The sequence below is a fragment of the Sciurus vulgaris genome (genome assembly GCF_902686455.1).
Source record: "Sciurus vulgaris genome assembly, chromosome: 4".
Lineage (NCBI taxonomy): Eukaryota > Metazoa > Chordata > Mammalia > Rodentia > Sciuridae > Sciurus > Sciurus vulgaris.
The window spans coordinates 82,702,121-82,720,338 of record NC_136464.1 but is presented as its reverse complement, the minus strand read 5'-3'; the positions used below and the strand labels follow the sequence as shown (position 1 = coordinate 82,720,338).

The 18,218-nt window shown below is 38.4% G+C and overlaps 1 protein-coding gene across 7 annotated transcripts in view; it reads left to right on the top strand.

Moving 5' to 3' along the window:
• Positions 1-18,218, top strand: part of SGMS1 (sphingomyelin synthase 1) — a 328,806-nt gene that overhangs the window by 211,112 nt on the left and 99,476 nt on the right. For all 7 annotated transcript variants that reach the window (XM_079138312.1, XM_079138313.1, XM_079138315.1 and 4 more), the window contains one exon: positions 10,230-10,310. The gene's annotated coding sequence lies outside the window, so the exon portion shown is untranslated. The remainder of the gene's footprint in view (positions 1-10,229; positions 10,311-18,218) is intronic.

Here is an 18,218-nt window from a genome sequence, read left to right as displayed (position 1 = left end):
ATAATATATATATAAATATAAAAACATATTTAAACTATTTTAAAAATATTTTAATCTTTTTCCACAAAGATTTTTGCCTCCCAGTTAGGTATTAACTCTAATAACTCTATTTCTAGAGTTACAATAAAAAACTTAATTGTAATTATGTTATAGTTTGGAAGGGTGGAAGTTACATACCCTTGTTTTTCACCTAATTTTGGGATCAATGGGTAGACCAATGACAGAGATTTAGAAATAAAGCTGATTGGAGGACTGGCTCAGTGGGTTTTCAGGTGTTTCATACTTGGGTAAGGCCAATTTCCCCCTCATTGGATGGGAGGGAGCAGCCCGCAGTGCATTCCTTCAGTGGGCAGGCTAACCCTTTTAAACTCAGTGTGCACATAGTTTACTCCCCTGTTTCCTCAGGGAGAGGAAGAGAAGAAGACAAGACAGTAGACTCTTGGAAAGTCCTCACAATGAAAATAGGAAGCTGGGGGGATGGAGGTTTCCCACTAATACTTTGCTGAATGGATGCATTGCATGCATTTCATGTGATGTTATTTTCTGAATAATTTGTGCAACTTTCTCAGCATAGTTATAGTAAGGTACCTCATAGTGCTGTTATCAAGGTTAAGTGAATTCACACATGTGAAGCATTTAGAAGTAAATGTAGCATGAACTAAGAAGTTTGTGCTATTTTTACCTTTAGTAATATTAATATTACATAGTAATATATCAAAGCATTCAGAAGCATTTAATACACGAAAGGGTTAAATAATGTCTAAGAGATGGTAATACAGTACTTGTAGAGGTCCAAGTTCATGTTGAGAGAAAACTGCTATCTACATGAGAGAAAATAAGCCCTTATTGATTGTTTTGTTTGTTTCAAACATATTTGTTTATTCATGGTACTGAGGAAAGGAAAGAGACTGTTGAGTGGAAGGCCATTTTTTTAAAAATTTGCTTTTAGGCTGCTGGGAGAGTTCACAACATGATCTGGGGGTGTTTTAATCCCTTTGTTTGGATAGGATAACTATGGATGCTACCTTATTGGAAATATTACACAGAAAAATAAGTTGCTATTTATTTTAAATATAGAAGTTTCTAGGAGAAAAGAGTTCTGGCCTGCATCCTTTTTTTTTTTTTTTTAGATTAAAAACAATATGAATTTATTTTTCATGATTCTGAAGGCCGGGAAGTCCAAGATCAAGGAACAAGAAGCTAGGGTGTCTGATCTCTGCTTTGGAGATGTCACATTCTTGCAATGTCCTCACATGGTAGAAGGGACAAGGGTGCTCTCTAGAGCTGCTTTTCTATAAGGGCACTAATCTGATTCAAAAATGCACCACCAACATGACATACTCACTTCCCAAAGATCCCTTCTCTTAATACTGTCACCTCAGAGGTTAGGATTACAACCACTAATTTGGAGGACACAGACATTTAGTCCATAATACCCTCCAGCTCATTCCTGGGCTCTTAAACTTATAGTTTTCCCAATACCACATTGTAGAAGGTCTTCTGAGAGGAAGGTCCAACCAGACTATTTCTAAGGGTTATTCTTAGCTTAAAGATGTGGCACTATCTGTATTTAATTTCTTCCCCACACAAACACCAAACTTAGTTCTTCCATTCCACTTTCACAGTAAGGTCTGGTTTAGGTCATAACTCTCGCAGCCTCCACCATGCCTAGATGACTAGCAATTGCTGTTCTTTCTACTCTACTCCTTTCTCCATCCTAAACTGACAACACTGATTACCTTCCTCGAATGTCTTCTTCCTGCTACTCACTTCCTAGAATTCTCAGACTCTCAATTACCTCTAACAATTCTTTTTTTTTTTAAATTTTTAATTTTAATTAAAAATCATAAATTTACATAGGGCAATGTTGTTTGATTCATTTTGTTATTTTTTTCCCTTCCCCCCTCCCCTCCCACCCCTCTTTTCCCTCTATACATTCCTTTCTTCCTCATTCTTACCACCCTCCTTATCCCTAACCCTAAACCTAACCCTAACCCTAACACTAACCCCTCCTACCCCCCACCCCCGTATATCCTCATCCGCTTATCAGCGAGATCATTCGTCCTTTAGTTTTTTGAGATTGGCTTATCTCACTTAGCATGATACCCTCCAATTTCATCCATTTGCCTGCGAATGCCATAATTTTGTCATTCCTCATGGCGGAGTAATATTCCATTGTATATATATGCCACAGTTTCTTTATCCATTCATCAACTGAAGGGCATCTGGGTTGGTTCCACACTCTGGCTATAGTGAATTGAGCAGCTATGAACATTGATGTGGCTATATCTCTATAGTATGCTGATTTTAAGTCCTTTGGGTATAGGCCAAGGAGTGGGATAGCTGGGTCAAATGGTAGTTGCATTCCAAGCTTTCTGAGGAATCTCCATACTGCTTTCCAGAGTGGCTGCACTAATTTGCAACCCCACCAGCAATGTGTGAGTGTACCTTTTTCCCCACATCCTCACCAACACCTATTGTTGCTTATGTTCTTGATAATTGCCATTCTAATTGGGGTGAGATGAAATCTTAGGGTAGTTTTGATTTGCATTTCTCTTATTACTAGAGATGTTGAACATTTTTTCATATATCTGTTGATTGCTTGTACATCATCTTCTGTGAAGTGTCTGTTCATTTCCTTAGCCCATTTGTTGATTGGATTATTTGTATTCTTGGTGTAGAGTTTTTTGAGTTCTTTATAGATTCGGGATATTAGCGCTCTATCTGAAGTATGATTGGCAAAGATATTCTCCCACTCTGTAGGCTCTCTCTTCACATTACTGAGTGTTTCCTTTGCTGAGAGAAAGCTTTTTAATTTGAATCTATCCCAGTTGTTGATTCTTGCTTTTATTTCTTGGGCTATGGGAGTCCTGTTAAGGAAGTCTGCTCCTAAGCCAACAAGTTGAAGGTTTGGGCCTACTTTTTCTTCTATAAGATGCAGGGTCTCTGGTCTGATTCCGAGTTCCTTGATCCATTGTGAGTTGAGTTTTGTGCAGGGTGAGAGATAAGGGTTTAATTTCATTCTGTTGCATATGGTTTTCCAGTTTTCCCAGCACCATTTGTTGAAGAGGCTATCTTTTCTCCATTGCATATTTTTGGCCCCTTTGTCTAGTATGAGAAAATTGTATTTATTTGGGTTTGTGTCCGTGTCCTCTATTCTGTACCATTGATCTACCTTTCTATTTTGGTACCAATACCATGCCGTTTTTGTTACTATTGCTTTGTAGTAGAGTTGAAGATCTGGTATTGCGATACCCCCTGTTTCACTCTTCCTGCTGAGGATTGCTTTAGCTATTCTGGGTTTCTTATTCTTCCAGATGAATTTCATGATTGCTTGCTCTATTTCTGTAAGGTATGTCATTGGGATTTTAATTGGAATCGCATTGAATTTGTATAGCACTTTAGGTAGTATGGCCATTTTGACAATATTAATTCTTCCTATCCAAGAACATGGAAGATCTTTCCATCTTCTAAGGTGTTCTTTAATTTCTTTCTTTAGTGTTGTATAGTTCTCATTGTAGAGGTCTTTCACCTCTTTTGTGAAACTGATTCCCAAGTATTTTATTTTTTTTGAGGCTATTGTGAATGGGGTAGTTTTCCTAATTTCTCTTTCTGAAGATTCATCACTTATGTATAAAAATGCGTTGGATTTATGGGCATTGATCTTGTAACCTGCTACTTTACTGAATTCACTTATGAGTTCTAAGAGTTTTCTGGTGGAATTTCCAGGTTCCTCTAAATATATAATCATGTCATCAGCGAACAGGGATAGTTTGAGTTCCTCTTTTCCAATTCGTATCCCTTTAATTTCTTTGGTTTGTCTAATTGCTCTGGCTAGAGTCTCAAGAACAATGTTGAATAGAAGTGGTGAAAGAGGGCATCCCTGCCTTGTTCCATTTTTAGGGGGAATGCTTTCAGTTTTTCACCATTTAGAATGATATTGGCCATGGGCTTAGCACAGATGGCCTTCACAAGGTTAAGGAATGATCCCACTACCCCAATTTTTTCTAGTGTTTTGAGCATGAAGGGATGCTGTATTTTATCGAATGCTTTTTCTGCATCTATTGAAATAATCATGTGATTCTTAACTTTTAGTCTGTTGATATGGTGAATGACATTTATTGATTTCCGGATGTTGATCCAACCTTGCATCCCTGGGATAAAACCCACTTGATCGTGATGCACTATCTTTTTAATATATTTTTGTATGCGATTTGCTAAAATTTTGTTGAGAATTTTTACGTCGATGTTCATTAAGGATATTGGTCGGAAATTTTCTTTCCTCAATGTATCTCTGTCTGGTTTAGGTATCAGTGTGATATTGGCTTCATAGAATGAGTTTGGGAGGGTTCCCTCCTCTTCTATTTTATGAAATACTTTGAGAAGTATTGGAATGAGCTCTTTTTTAAAGGTTTTGTAGAACTCGGCTGAGAACCCATCTGGTCCCGGACTTTTCTTTGTTGGTAGGCTTTTGATGACCTCTTCTATTTCATTGCTTGAAATTGAATTTATTTAAGTTGTGTATGTCTTCCTCGTTCAGTTTAGGTAATTCATATGTCTCTAGAATCTTGTTGATGTCTTCGAGGTTGGCCTGCAAACCAAAATACATACTGGGGATAGTTCTGTCTGCATTGGTTGCTTATTTAGCTGTGGTTACTTTCCCTGAAAAAACTAGAAAGGATAGTTTGTTCATATCCAGATGGGTTCCCTCTGTACAGCACCTACCACATCACTTTGGGATCATAGATATCCCAAAATGTCTGTTGAATGGATTGATGGGTTTAGAAATAGATATAAAGCAGTGGGAGAGACGTACTTGCACAAGTTTCTGTGCCAGCCCTCTTCTTCCCTGCTTAACATTCATTTAAATTAAAAAAAAAAAGCAGCAAATCATTCATAAGAAAAGGCAGCCTATTTTAGGAACATCTCAGCTTACTTAGAAAGTACTGTGCATTGCTTTTGAAAATGGATTGAACATTTAATATGAATGTTTTATGCAGTGTTAGTTATTTTTCCTCTTGCCACCAAGCTTAGATTTTAGAAGTAGGAGCTTTGTAGTGTCATAAAAAGTCAGTTCCTATTTTAGTTCCACAGAATATTTGATACTGCTGATATCATTATTTCTAGTGTTAAAACTCAAGTCTAATAGAGTTCAGTGTTGAGAGGCCTGGGAAACAGAAGGCTTACGATGTGCTGCTAGTGACGGGCTCTGGATGGGCCACTTGAAGTCTGGGTCTGTGTGTCATCATCTGTCAACTGAGAGGCTGGGACTAGAGGATGGATGAAGTTTTCCAGTCTTCAAAGGATGAATGGAGGATTTTCTCCAGCAGTGTCTGGGAAAGATGGGAAGATGGCAACATGGCCTGTTGAGGAAGTATCTGGGTCAGTGAGTTAGTCTTAGCTGTATACACAGTGACCATGAATTGGTGTTAAGTTGATTTGTAGAAGCTATAGGTTCTTGTTCAGAAGATTTAAGAATATATATGTTTGGTTTCTGAAGAGCCCATATTGGGAAAATTCAGATTAAATTTAGTGTGCTTTAATTTTTATTAAGTCTCAGAATGACTAATAGATAAAATCTCCAACTTGTGTGTGTGTGTGTGTGTGTGTGTGTGTGTGTGTGTGTGTGTGTGGTACTAGGTACTCTCCCACTGAGCCACATCCCCAGCTCTTTTAATTTTAAGACAAGGTTTCATTAAGTGGCCTGGGTTGGCCTCAAACTTGTGATCTCTTATATCAGCTTCCCGAGTTGCTGGGATTACAGGTGTGTACCCCAGTGCCTGACTAATGTGTCCCTTCAAACATGTGTTTTAAGTAATGTCTAAGTCTCACGTATCTTATGTTACATATTCTTGTTGAAATTATTTTATGATGGGTAAGGCTCATATAATGTTCAGAATTCTCCTGCTCTTCTACATGTGAAGCTGGCCAGAGCCTGATTACGATTTAGAAGATTGTTACTTTGTTGGTAAATATTATGGATGATAACCTCCCAATGGCAAGACTCAGTCTAGGGAGCCTGTGTAAGGCATCTGGAGACCACGGGACAGGGGGATGCATACCAATGCCAAGGTGGGGTCTCTCCTAGGGCATGATGCCTGGTCCTGCTCAATCCTTCCCCATCCTCTGTCAGAAGAACATGTGATGGCATTACGGGGCATGCACCTCCCTCTGCACTAGTTATTTGTAGCTACCAAACAATCGATATGGCACACACTTGGAAGCATGATCAGTTCACAGGTTACCCCACCATTTCTCTGGGTCAGGAGCTTGGGCCGGACAGCTGGGGCCTAGGCAAGACTGTAGTCAAGGTGTCAGCTGTGGTCACCATTCTGTTTTTTGAAGCTTGGCTGAGGAAGAATTAGCTTCCATGCTTGTGTAGTTGGCAGGTATCAGTTTCTTATGGGTTCTGGACTGAACATTTCAATTTCTTGCTGTCAGTTGGAGGTTGCCCACATGTGGTTGTCATGAGGCAGCTGGTAACATGGCAGTGTGCTTTTCAAAGCCATCAAGGGAGAGATGGTTGCAGCAGAGTTATAGTATTATTATAGACATTGTAATTTTATGTAATATAACTACATGTGTGCTGTCATTTCTGCATTATTCTATTGGTTAAAAGCATGTTATGAGAGGGGATTACCCAAGGCCTGGATAAGATACTGAGATCAAGGGGCCACTTCAGAGTCTGCCATAGCTGACACTGGCCAAGACTGTGAGTTCTCTTTATTCTTTCCTGTTTGTGCATTCTCCTACTTAACCAGAAGCATCTATCTATCTTTCTTTCTTTCCTTTCTCCTTCCTTCCTTTTGGTGTGGTGCTGGGGTCCCCAGCCCCAAGGAACATGTTTTTTGTCTCTTATGTTTTAATCCTTTCTTCTGTTTTATAGAGAATTCAGCAACCTTGAGTAATTTTTTCTGCTCTTCCCTGTTATAGAAATGCAATGAAAAGATAGCTGGAAACTGCCTGAGGAAGAAACTCTTGTGCTCTTGGGGGCAATACCTTTGCGTATGTGACAAGTTCTCTGAGCAGGTGTTTCTAAGTCATAATGTGGCTTCTAGGAAAAGGCCACAAGTGAGATCTCAGCTTTTGTGTTTCTGATCACTTACTCTGTGTGTGTGTGTGTGTGTGTGTGTTTGTGTATGTGGTACTGGAGACTGAGCCCAGGGACACTAATCTATATCCCCAGTCCATTTTATTTTTATTTTGAGACAGAGTCTCGCTAAGTTGCTGAGGCTGGCTCCAAATGTATCCTCCTGCCTCAGCCTCCTGAGTTGCTGGGATTACAGGTGAATGCCACCACCATCACTTGCTCTGTAGGCAAGCACCAGATTCCAAAACTAGTTTGCTTTCACATGCTGGATCTCATGCAGTTATATATAAAGAATGATTAGGAAGCACCGGGACTTAAAAAATCACAGACAGGAATTATATGGCCACATTGTTCTTTCTAACAACATCATCTAAGTTGATTGCTTCTCTACCATCACTACGGCCATTGCTCTGTATTCTTTCAAATGAACTTATTCATAATCATCCCAGCCCCAGTGCTTAGCACAGTGTCTTCTGCTGTGAATGGGTAGGTCACTGAAGTTGTTTGTTGAAGTCATTAATTCTTTTGAATAATCAACCACAGTTGTAACAGATTATCATTTGGTGATGATTTTGATTCTTTGAACTAATCTGTTAAAGTATTTTCCATGGTAGCAAATAAAGTAGTCTTTTTCAAACATCAGAAATAACTGCACTCAAGGAGACAGATTTTCTTGTGAATACTGTGTGCACTGATTTTGAGGGTAAAAATGAGTATTCAACTGATTCTGAATAGTCAGCACAATTATAGTGAGTCCCAAGGAGGATGACTTGGAAGGGGTCCAGGAGAACCTTGTTTAGATGTAAAGTTCCAACACTTCTGTTTAAAGTTTCTATGACCTCACCTGGTAGATTTTTTTTTTTTTTTTAAGCAAAGCTGACAGAACCATACTGTCACCAATGCAGCTGTAATGTGGTGTGAAGATAGCCTTTATGATAGGCTGCTTGCCCTTCCAGTATGGCTTTTATCTTGCACAGATGCCTATTGGAGTGCACAGTATTACAGTGTGCACCAGAAGGATTAGCACTGATGGAGATGACTCATTCTTTCCTTTGGAGAATTTGACATTGAAGAAAAGAAAAAAAAAAAAAAAAAAGAAAGAAAGAAACTCAGTCCTCATATGAGAGGCCAAAGCTTGGCTATTGTTTTGTTTTACTTTGTTTTGCAATGCTGGGGGTTGAACCCAGGGCTGGAGCCTGCTAGGCAAGTGCTCCACCAGTGAGTTACAAACCAGCCCCCTCATATGAGGATTGCCAACAAATGAATGACTAGAACTTTCTATTTGCTAACATTAGTAAAGGCTGCCAGCTATGGTGGGCATTTTTACTTAACACTCCTTCTCAATTGACTTAGAAAAATTTTAGTTGTTGTCAAAACTATAATTTGAGGACTGTAGTTGAAGCTCAGTGGTAAAGCACTTGCCTCACATGTGTGAGGCACTGGGTTCCATCCTCAGCCCCACATAAAAATAAATAAATAAAATAAAATTGTGCCCATCTACAACTAAAAAATTTTTTTAAAAACCTGTAATTTGAACTTCTCTTCAAAGAATTCATGTATGGAATCTATGACCTTAATGGACTGCATACCATTTTCTGTCACATTTAATAGTCTCTACCATAATCAAACTAGTAAGCATGATAATTGCAGTTTTCTTTTGAGAACATATTGTATGATGGGCACTGTTACATACATTATCTCTAAATTATATAACCATTCTTCAAGGTAGGTATCATTGTCCTTATTTTAAAGACCTGGAAACTGAACTTTAGATGGAATAAATTTTTCTGCAAAGATCATGCTTGAAATAGCACAGATGTGGTTCATACTGATTTATTTCAACCTGTATTAAACCTGAATGCATTTCTCATGCTTTTAAAAGGCTTCCATGTAAAGTACCCAGCTTATAAAGCCATAGTTACCCAAGGAGCACACCCCGCTTAGTGTCGGATATAATCTACAAATCTTTGATTCTTTGGTCCTTCCCTGGTATTTTCATTGATGTTGGCAAGTTCTTTCTTTGTTACTAGGGAAGTGCTCTGGATTTATGTGATGTTTGTTCCATTTCCTCCCTTCTTAATCCACTTCCTGTCCCTTTACCCCTTGTGGTTTAGGTAACTTGAGGTTTTTTTTTTTTTTTTTTTTTTTTTAAACTGGGCATTGAACTCAGGGGCACTCGACCACTAAGCCACATCTCCAACCCTATTTTGTATTTTATTTAGAGACAGGGTCTCACAGAGTTGCTTAGCACCTCCCTTTTGCTGATTACTGGCTTTGAACTCACAATCTTCCTGCTTCAGCCTCCTGAGCCGCTAGGATTACAGGTGTGTGGCTTAACTTGAGGTTTCTGCCTTTTCTTTGGGTACCTGATGTGACACTGTGGTACCCCTGTATATAGATGGAGCCATGTTACAATTATTACTTGTCTCTTCTCTCTGAGTCAACATTGAGGCTTGAGGAATGATAATTAACTTAGGTTCTGATTTTATCAGTATTGTCTACTTGGAGCTGTGTGTTCTTCACATAAAATGAGCAATGGTTCTGGGTACAAGGAAGGTGTTTTTATTTGGAGCCCTTTTTTGAAGGAAGGAAAGCAGAAAGTCCCATTCCCAGTTTGTTGACCCTAAAATTTTACAACATTAAAAAATCAAAGTAAGTACATTGTTCTGAATGATTTCCTCTTGGAAAAAGGAAGGTACTTTGCTCCACACATGCTATAGAGAGCTGGAAGGAGGTCCCTGTCTCAGAGCAGCAGCTAAGCCCTCAGCCCAGGCAATTAGTCACTCACTTTTGAGAACTTAAAAGTGGGTGGGGCAGAGAGAGAAAGAGAAGGTGCTTCTCCTTCCTAGGAAATGGACTGTAAATCTCTTCCTAAAAATTCAGTGGAGGGTATCCTAAAATATCTCCACCCCAAGCCCTACAGTGGAAATTGTGCTCTTTAATTGTTTTTTCTCTTAGAGTGATTTTCTGTTGTTATTCTTTCTTATTATTATTATTTTTTTCAATTAGAAAAAAAGGGAAGAGACGATTATTTTTCTGTGTATTTTGGGTGTAACAGAAGAAAAAACTAATGTAGTAGAAACTGAGGAATGACCTTTATGAGACATATAACCAATCAGATTCTTTCTTCTTGTGACAGGTGACGGAAATGTACTGGAACAGCAGGAGAAGCTGGTAGCCTACAGGAAACCAAGATGACAAGAATTTTTACAAATAATCTGTGAGTAAATTTTAGTTAGTGCTTTGGAATTCTTTTAACAGGTGAATTTGTTTTAAGACGTACTGTTGAAAGGACAGCACAATCAAATAACTTAAAAGTGTAAGGGAGAAAATGTTTTCAATAGTCATTGTCGAACACTTCAGAAAATTAATGCTAACATTTGAGACATTTTATTTTTGTAAAATTCTTTCTGGGTACTGTATATCATTTTTAATTGGGTACAGAGGTTTAGTGAATACAACTAAAGTATTTGAAGAATTAAATGAGAATTTCTTGCACTAGTTCAACATTTGAAACTTTGAATGTCCCATCTGAAATGCAAATGTTCTTGATTCCATTGGTTCCATGGGACCCATTTTTCACTCAGATAGCTTTTGTGGATTCATTTTAGAAGTAAATATAAACAGACTTGACGAATATGAATAAAATTGGATTCTTTGTATCTTCTCCCTATCCCCATTAATGTTTGTTAATTTTTTGACAGTTACATATGGTTGATTTTGGTTTCATTATAATGGTAATGATAATGATAATGGTAATGCTTGTGGTAGCTTAGGGGAAAGACCATACATTTTTGACTCAGACATCTCCAAGTCTGACTTGCTCTTGTGCCTTTTAGTGGTGACCCATCCTTTCAAAACCTCAGTTGACTCATCTATATCCCTCTCATGGCATGAAGGACTGTTGATAGTACACTGTGTCATGAATGGTACATTACAGGGCTAGCATAAATGGAGTTACTTTCTGTTCTTATATTTTTCATGATTTACAATCCCACAAACCTTTGTTTTGACTGAAAAGATTGGCCAGCTCAAGTTCTATAGCTATTGTGAAGTAGTGCTGATTAACATTGTAGGTAGTGTGTACAGGTTAAAAAATGTGAGGAAGATGGCCCTTCCAGGATGGTTTGCTGTGCTTGGAGGTTTCTGGTGTAAACTACCCAGTGAAGCTGATTTCACATTACCAATAAAAGTCACTGAAAGCAGGGCTGGGAAGTGATATGCAGTAGTACACCATTGTATAGTTTTCTACCAACCAGGTATGGCAGTTGCAAATAGCATCAATGGCATGGTAATAGTAAAAAAAAAAAAAATGAATAATAAGGTCTGGGGAAATGTATTACCTTTGTTTTTAGTATAATTTTTTGAAAAAATTTAAGTATAAATAATTTAACTGTGGCTGTGTTTTAAAGCAAACTTGCCAATAATCTTGAGAAATTCACACTAGGCTCTAGTGGACTCGTGATTGCTACCTCTGGCATGTTGCAGTATAGTTTCCTGTTGTGAAGACATTGTGAAGCCGCAGTTCTCCAGTTATCTGTTTCAGCCCTGGCGGAAAGAGTTTGGTTTGGTGGATAAAAGCAAGGTTTGGTTTTGAATCAGTGCTTGGTATAACCTAAGTTATGCTCACACAGCCTCTGGGATTGAAGATAAAGACCAAGACCAATTTAGAAGTTTCAGCCTCCTTTGTAAAGAGTATGAGTAAAGTTTCTGACTTTGTTGCTGACCCTTGACATCCCATGCCCATTCTGGTTGCTGAGTGATAATACCTGAAAATAGGCCCACTACCTGTTGAGATGTCTTCTCTCCCTTCCCCATAGTCTCTCAAATCTGAATTCCTTCAAGTAGTGACCAGGGTTCCTCTAGACCAGCCCCTGCATGAAGCTGTGCTTTTGACTCAAAAATTAAGTTTAATGAAAAGTGAATTACCTCCAGAGAGAAACAAAACAAAACAAAACCTGGGCAGCTTACACCTTGGCTTGACTGAAATCTTAGGGAGTAAAATGAAGGAAAGAAAGGAAACTGGATCAGAGATCCCAGTGTTTCATCAAGAAGCATTTTCTTCTTCAGTTTTTCTAACTTACCCTTTAGAAGGAAGTAATTGAAGCCTGAAATTGCTAAGTAACAGCTAAGAATGTGGTGGTTGTTTTTATTTTAAATCTTATCCACCTTGTTCTCAAAACACTTGCTTTATTAAACCTTAAAAAAAATGCGTTGGCTATTTCAAAACATTCATTGTGTCAATTCCCTGAATCAAACTTACATAATCTTAAAATATTCATTTCCCTTGTTCCCTCTTAAAAGGTTATTTATAGTTCCCATTAAGCCAGGAGATTATTGGATTATTGCAAGATTAATTCTTGTCCATTTCATGCGGAAGCTCATAGTTAAAATCTGAGAGACTGGCCTGAATTAGGAAATAACTGCCCTGTGGCTTAATCAAATTGGCTATGGCTGCCTTTGGTAACTTGGAAAGCAAATATGGGAATAGGAATTAGTAGAAAAATTTTACCACAGATAAAACATTGTGATTTATATTGTCATCTCTCACCCCAACATAGACTTTATGTTGTTTCTGAACATCTCAGATATAATTGTGTAGATGTTCAGAGACGGGCTTGCTGAGGGTGAAGATTAACGATGCCTACCTTACCAACCCTTACCCAGCGCGCTTACTCAGACGTCGGAGATGGAGCTCTGAAGGCACAGATCTAATTTTATTTAAGGGTTGCACAGGACATATATAGGCACATTATCCAATCAGGTTAACACGCTTGTTAAAGTATAGCACAGTCAACCTATAGGTGGAACTATACGTCGAGGGTCCAGGTAGTGTAAACAAACCAAGTATGCCTAAGCAATTCTGCCCAGCAACAGGTCTGAGACTAAGGACTAGGGGAATGGCAAGCTCCTGCACACAGCATGAGGCAAGGCAGTGTGGGCGAGCTCACATCACAGCTTGCTGGGATGCTTGACAGAATGAGGCCTCCCCTCAGTTCAAACTCAGCCTCAGCAACTGCAAAGACCTTCATTCCATGGCGAGTCTTTACCATTACCTCAGTTTCTCTGTTCAGACTGTTTGGCTTACTTAGACCATGGTGTCAGTGACTGCTGTCAGATAAACTTGAGGAATGTTCCCTACATAATTGAATTTTCAGTTAGAGATTGTTGGATGTGAACTCTTCAGATGTGTACCTTTTGACAGACTTGCAGTATCTTGAGTCCTGTAATCTAGTTTATTGGAGACTTGGGAGTCATGGGTTTTGAGGATGAATTTCAGTACAAATAGAACAGTCTTATTTCATCAGGAATCAGTAATCAAGCCTAAAAAGAAGTACAATCTCAGACTGAATGTGGTAGATGTTATTAATGAATGACAAGTGAATGGGCCAGATCAGGGAAGGTTTCAGAAGCAGAAGACATTGGGATCGGATATTTGACAACTAATATCTTTTTATTAAATTATAAAAGCTAACATTGCTAATTAGAAAGAACTTTAAAAAATGTGGAAATTATTGAATAAAAAATATTAATTTATCATTACCAAGAGGTAACCATTATAACATTGTGTTTTTGTATTCAGCCATACTTTCTATGCCTGCGTTAGAAACACAGTCTTTTGTTGCCCATTGTGAGTCAAGTTATAACTATTGTTTTGAAATTTGCTTCTATTGATAGTGTATTGAGATAATGGCATCAATAAATATACACTTACCTCATTTTAATTGTTATATAACATCCCATGAGTCTGTGGTGTATTCCTCAACACTGGACATTTTGGTTACTGTCAATTTTCATTTGTGTAGAGTACACCATGATGAACATCTTTGTTCACATTGTAGCACACTCACCCTACTGTCTGGACGGGGTCCTTGAATACAGTTGGACCAGTGCTTCTCCCTAGAAGAAACAGTTAATCAGAAAGGCAGAAGTTGTAAAGTAAGATCCCTTTCTGGGGGAAAGGCTGGAATTGTGATTTAGTAAATGGAAAGAGATAAGGGGAATAATCCTAATTAGGACTGGAGATGGAAGGTAGAGGAAAGATTTGATGCACAACCCTTTATTCATACTCACTGAAAGTCATTTTGGATTCTCTTTTTTTCCTTCCTTCCTTCCTCCCTGCCCCCCTTCCCTCCTTCCCTCTTTCCCTCCATCCCTCCTTCCCTCCTTCCCTCCCTCCCAGGAGTGCTTTAGCCTAGCCCTTTTTATTTTTTATTTTGAGACAGGTTCTCATTAAGTTGCTTAGGGTCTCACTAAATTACAGAGACTGGACTTGAACTTGGGATCCTCCTGTCTCAGCCTCCTGAGTTGCTGAAATTATGAGCATGTGCCACTGCATCTCACTGGATTCTCTGTCATAGTTTAATGCATGACTTAATATCTTAATTTGTCCTTAATTTTCTTTATTTTGGGAAGAAATAATTCTTAATTGTTCTTCATTCCAAATGTTTCAAGAAAGACTAGGCCTTTAAAACTTGAGAGTCTTTAGAAACTAACCAGTCACAGCATTAGCAAGGATTAGAAGTCATGGGAAAAGTATGTGTGTGTAGAAAAAACTATGACTGGAAGTTTTTAAAAGTGAAGGGAAGATTATTAATAAATACATTTTCTACACTGAAGGAACTTTAACAAATCATAAAATTAAAAACTTGATGAAACATTGGGATCTCTGATCCAGTCTCTTTTCAACACTGGACATTTTGGTTATTGGCATTTTATTCCCTAAGATTTCAGTCAAGCCAAGGTTTAAGCTGCCCAGGTTTTGTTTTATTTTGTTTCTCTCTGGAGGCAATTCATTTTTCATTAAACTTAATTTTTGAGTCAAAAGCACTAAGAAAGATGTGGGTTGGGGGAAGTGTTATAATTTAATCATAATGCTTCCTTATATGGTGTCTCAACAACCCTAGGAAGTCTAGGAGTATCTTCATTTTGTAGGTGACATGGAGCCTCAAAGCTGGACTTGCCAAAGGCAGGTGGTAGTGGTGGCTTTGGAGTTCTAGTTCAGACCCTGCTAGGGCCTCAGGCAAGTCCTGGGACTTCACTTGGAGGGCTATGAGGATACATTGAGATGATATTTGAAAGATTAAGAAGACAGCAAGAATTTCAGAAATGGAGGGACTGCTTTTTAGAACAGGACATCTTCATCAAGGCAGGAGGGAAGAAAGCTGTGTTCCAATCATTTTCCATTCCCTTTGTGGTAGCTTCTGCCATTGTGAGCTGTTTGCTCTTCTTCCTCCCCTCCCTTTCTCCCGTGAAAAGAATATACATTACCAACCTACCGAAGGCTGACTCTCCATGGCTGGCTTGGCCATAAGATTTAGTTTGGCTGATAAAATGTGAGTGACAATAATATGTGCCATTTCTGAGCAGAAACTTTAATAGACATGGCCTGGTTCTGCCATCTCTGCCTCATGGTTGCATGTCCCAGTTAGGGCACTCCTCCTGCTTTGGGGCCAGAGTGAAGAGGAGTTGAGTCTGCAATTGTTGGAGCAGTTTGTTCCTGCAACATAGTTTAGCCGAAAAGGAAACACTCCCTTTTCTCCCCTCAGGCACTGCCTTTCCTCTTGCAGGTTCCCCCCACCTCACACACTTCCACTATGAAGAGCTTCCTTCCTCCTTATCTTGAGAGAGAGTATTCTCTGTCAGCTATCATACTGTAGTCTTGCGTCACCATTTCAGTTAAAGGCATGTAAATAAGGTATTTAGGTTTAACTAAGGTGACCCTTTGTTTCTTCTTCAACTATTTATTGGATAAATCTTGTGTCAAGGTTTGGACTTCCGAAGGTTTGGGGTACTTCAAGCCCTGAACCCAGCCTTGAGGAATTTGAGTGTGTTGGGGTGCTGTGCATCTAACTAGCTATGGAACAAGGCAGGAGGTGTTGGGGGCCCAAGGAGAGCTCACCAATGAGCCATGAACTACCTTTGTGCAGGTGCCACTTCGTCTTTTGCCTGCCTGCCATATTCTTTACGTCATGCTTTCTGTTAGCTCAACTTAGCTTCCCTTTCTCCAACTTCCTTAGCATATTTACTGGAGCATTTAATTTGTACTATATGTTCAATTGCCCTGTTCTCAATTTGTAGTTTTCAGTGAAACAATTTGTACTGATTCATTCACTAGCTTCTTGTGTATGTCCTTTCTCTGACATATATCATGAGTTGTTTAATTTCACTGATGACATGTTAATTTTTGTTTTCCGTCACGTAAATTGCTTAACACACTGTTACAACAAAATTAAACCCTTCGTCAACTCATTGTTTCATTTTTTTCCCCCCTCAAGTTATTGGTTCTCTTTTCCATGATGTAAGAAATAGAGTTCTTTGTTGTTAATTAGGGCGTTCCTTTCCTTTGTCTTTTTAGGTGTCTAATGTGTTTAAAACTCAGTCATAGGAGAGCCAGTTTGTCTTGGCTTCGTGATAAAACCTTACCTTTGTCTGGATACTTTGGAGTTTTCCTCTTAAAATTTCTGGTCACTTGTCTAATGACCTGGCATGTGTCCCAGAGATCTACCTTTCTTTTCCTCTCTCCCTCCCTCCTTTCCTTCCTTTTCCCTCTCCTTCTCCCCCTCTCTTTTTTTTTTTTTTTTTTTTTTTTTGCAGAAGGGGGTGGTGTAATAATTTTCTTGAATGTTCCCTGTGACTAGTTCTGGCTTTGGAACCAGGGAGTGAACCTTGATAGCTTATAGAGGACTATCTGATCAGTAGCTTCTGTGTAAAGACAATGTACAGTTTAGCTGTTCTCTTTCCTTCATTACTGAGTTCAGCTATTTTCTATCTCATTACTTCTGATTACTTCTACTTTGATTTCAGAAGGCACAGGGTAATTTATTATTAAAACCACCTCTTACACCAGGGTCTTTCAAATTTTTTGTCCAAAATGCATGGAAAGAAATGGTTGTCCACCTTAGGCAGGGAAGAACCTTGAGAGTTACCAGATTTTTATTTGTAATGGCCTGCTTCTTGATTATGGCAGTGGGTTCATGGGTATTGATTTTAATATTATGTTTTGTAACAAATATATATTCTCTTTTATGCATTAAATACTACATAACTGATTTTTTAAAGTGTGAAACATAGTTAATGCTGCTAAATACATCCCTTGTATTTATATTAGCAGACCTGATAATCTACTGAAAACAAGGGTCATTTTTTTTTCTAATTTTAACTTTCTCATAAAAATACTTTAGACAGGGATTTTAATATAGGTGGTACTTTTTTTTAAGGCAAAAGAATGTTTTTATGAATGTACTGTTGATAAATTCTTGATTTTCAGATGACCTTATACCTTTTAAATACAGGTCAGAATAGTTAAAGCTTACTTAGAGAAATATTTTCTTTATTAAGCCGTAGAGAAGTAACTTCTTTTAGGAAATAGAAGGTAAAAGTCTAGCTAGTGACCATAACTGCTCAGGAACCCTTTTTTCTCTTTAGTCATTTACAGATTCTGAAACATTCACTGTCAGTCGAATCATCTGTAAGCCCACTCTACCAGGCTACTCTGAGTGTTAGACACAGTATTCTCAGCTTTGGGATCATATATAGATGACTTTTTTTCTTTCTTGGTACTGTGGGGCTACACCAGGGATTCTTTACCACCCAGCCCTTTATATTTTATTTTAAGACAGGTTCTTACTAAGTTGCTGAAGCTAGCCTCAAATTTGTAATCCTCCTGCCTTAGCCTCCCAAGTCACTGGGATTACAGATGTGTGTACCACTGTGTCCAGACATGAATTGCTGTGAAGCACGCCATGAGCTTGGACACATATAGTATCTTGACTCCCAGTTTCCTGGAGTGTTGTATATGGATTAAATGTAAAATAATGTGTATAAAAGTGAAGCCATTGTCTTTACTAGCTACACAGTAAATGAATTAAACTGAGCTTATTCTGGGTAGAATTTCAAATATGTTTTTCTTTTTTTAAATTTTTAAATTTTTTGGTAGTTGTGCATGGACAGAATGCCTTTATTTGTTTATTTTTTATGTGGTGCTAAGGATTGAACCTAGAGCCTCACACATGCCAGGCAAGTGCTCTGCCACTGAGGTACAGCCCAGCCCTTAAATACATTCTTTAGGAACAGTGTTATGAATGGAGTTTTTAGTACAGCCTTAAAAACATCATTGACATTGTAT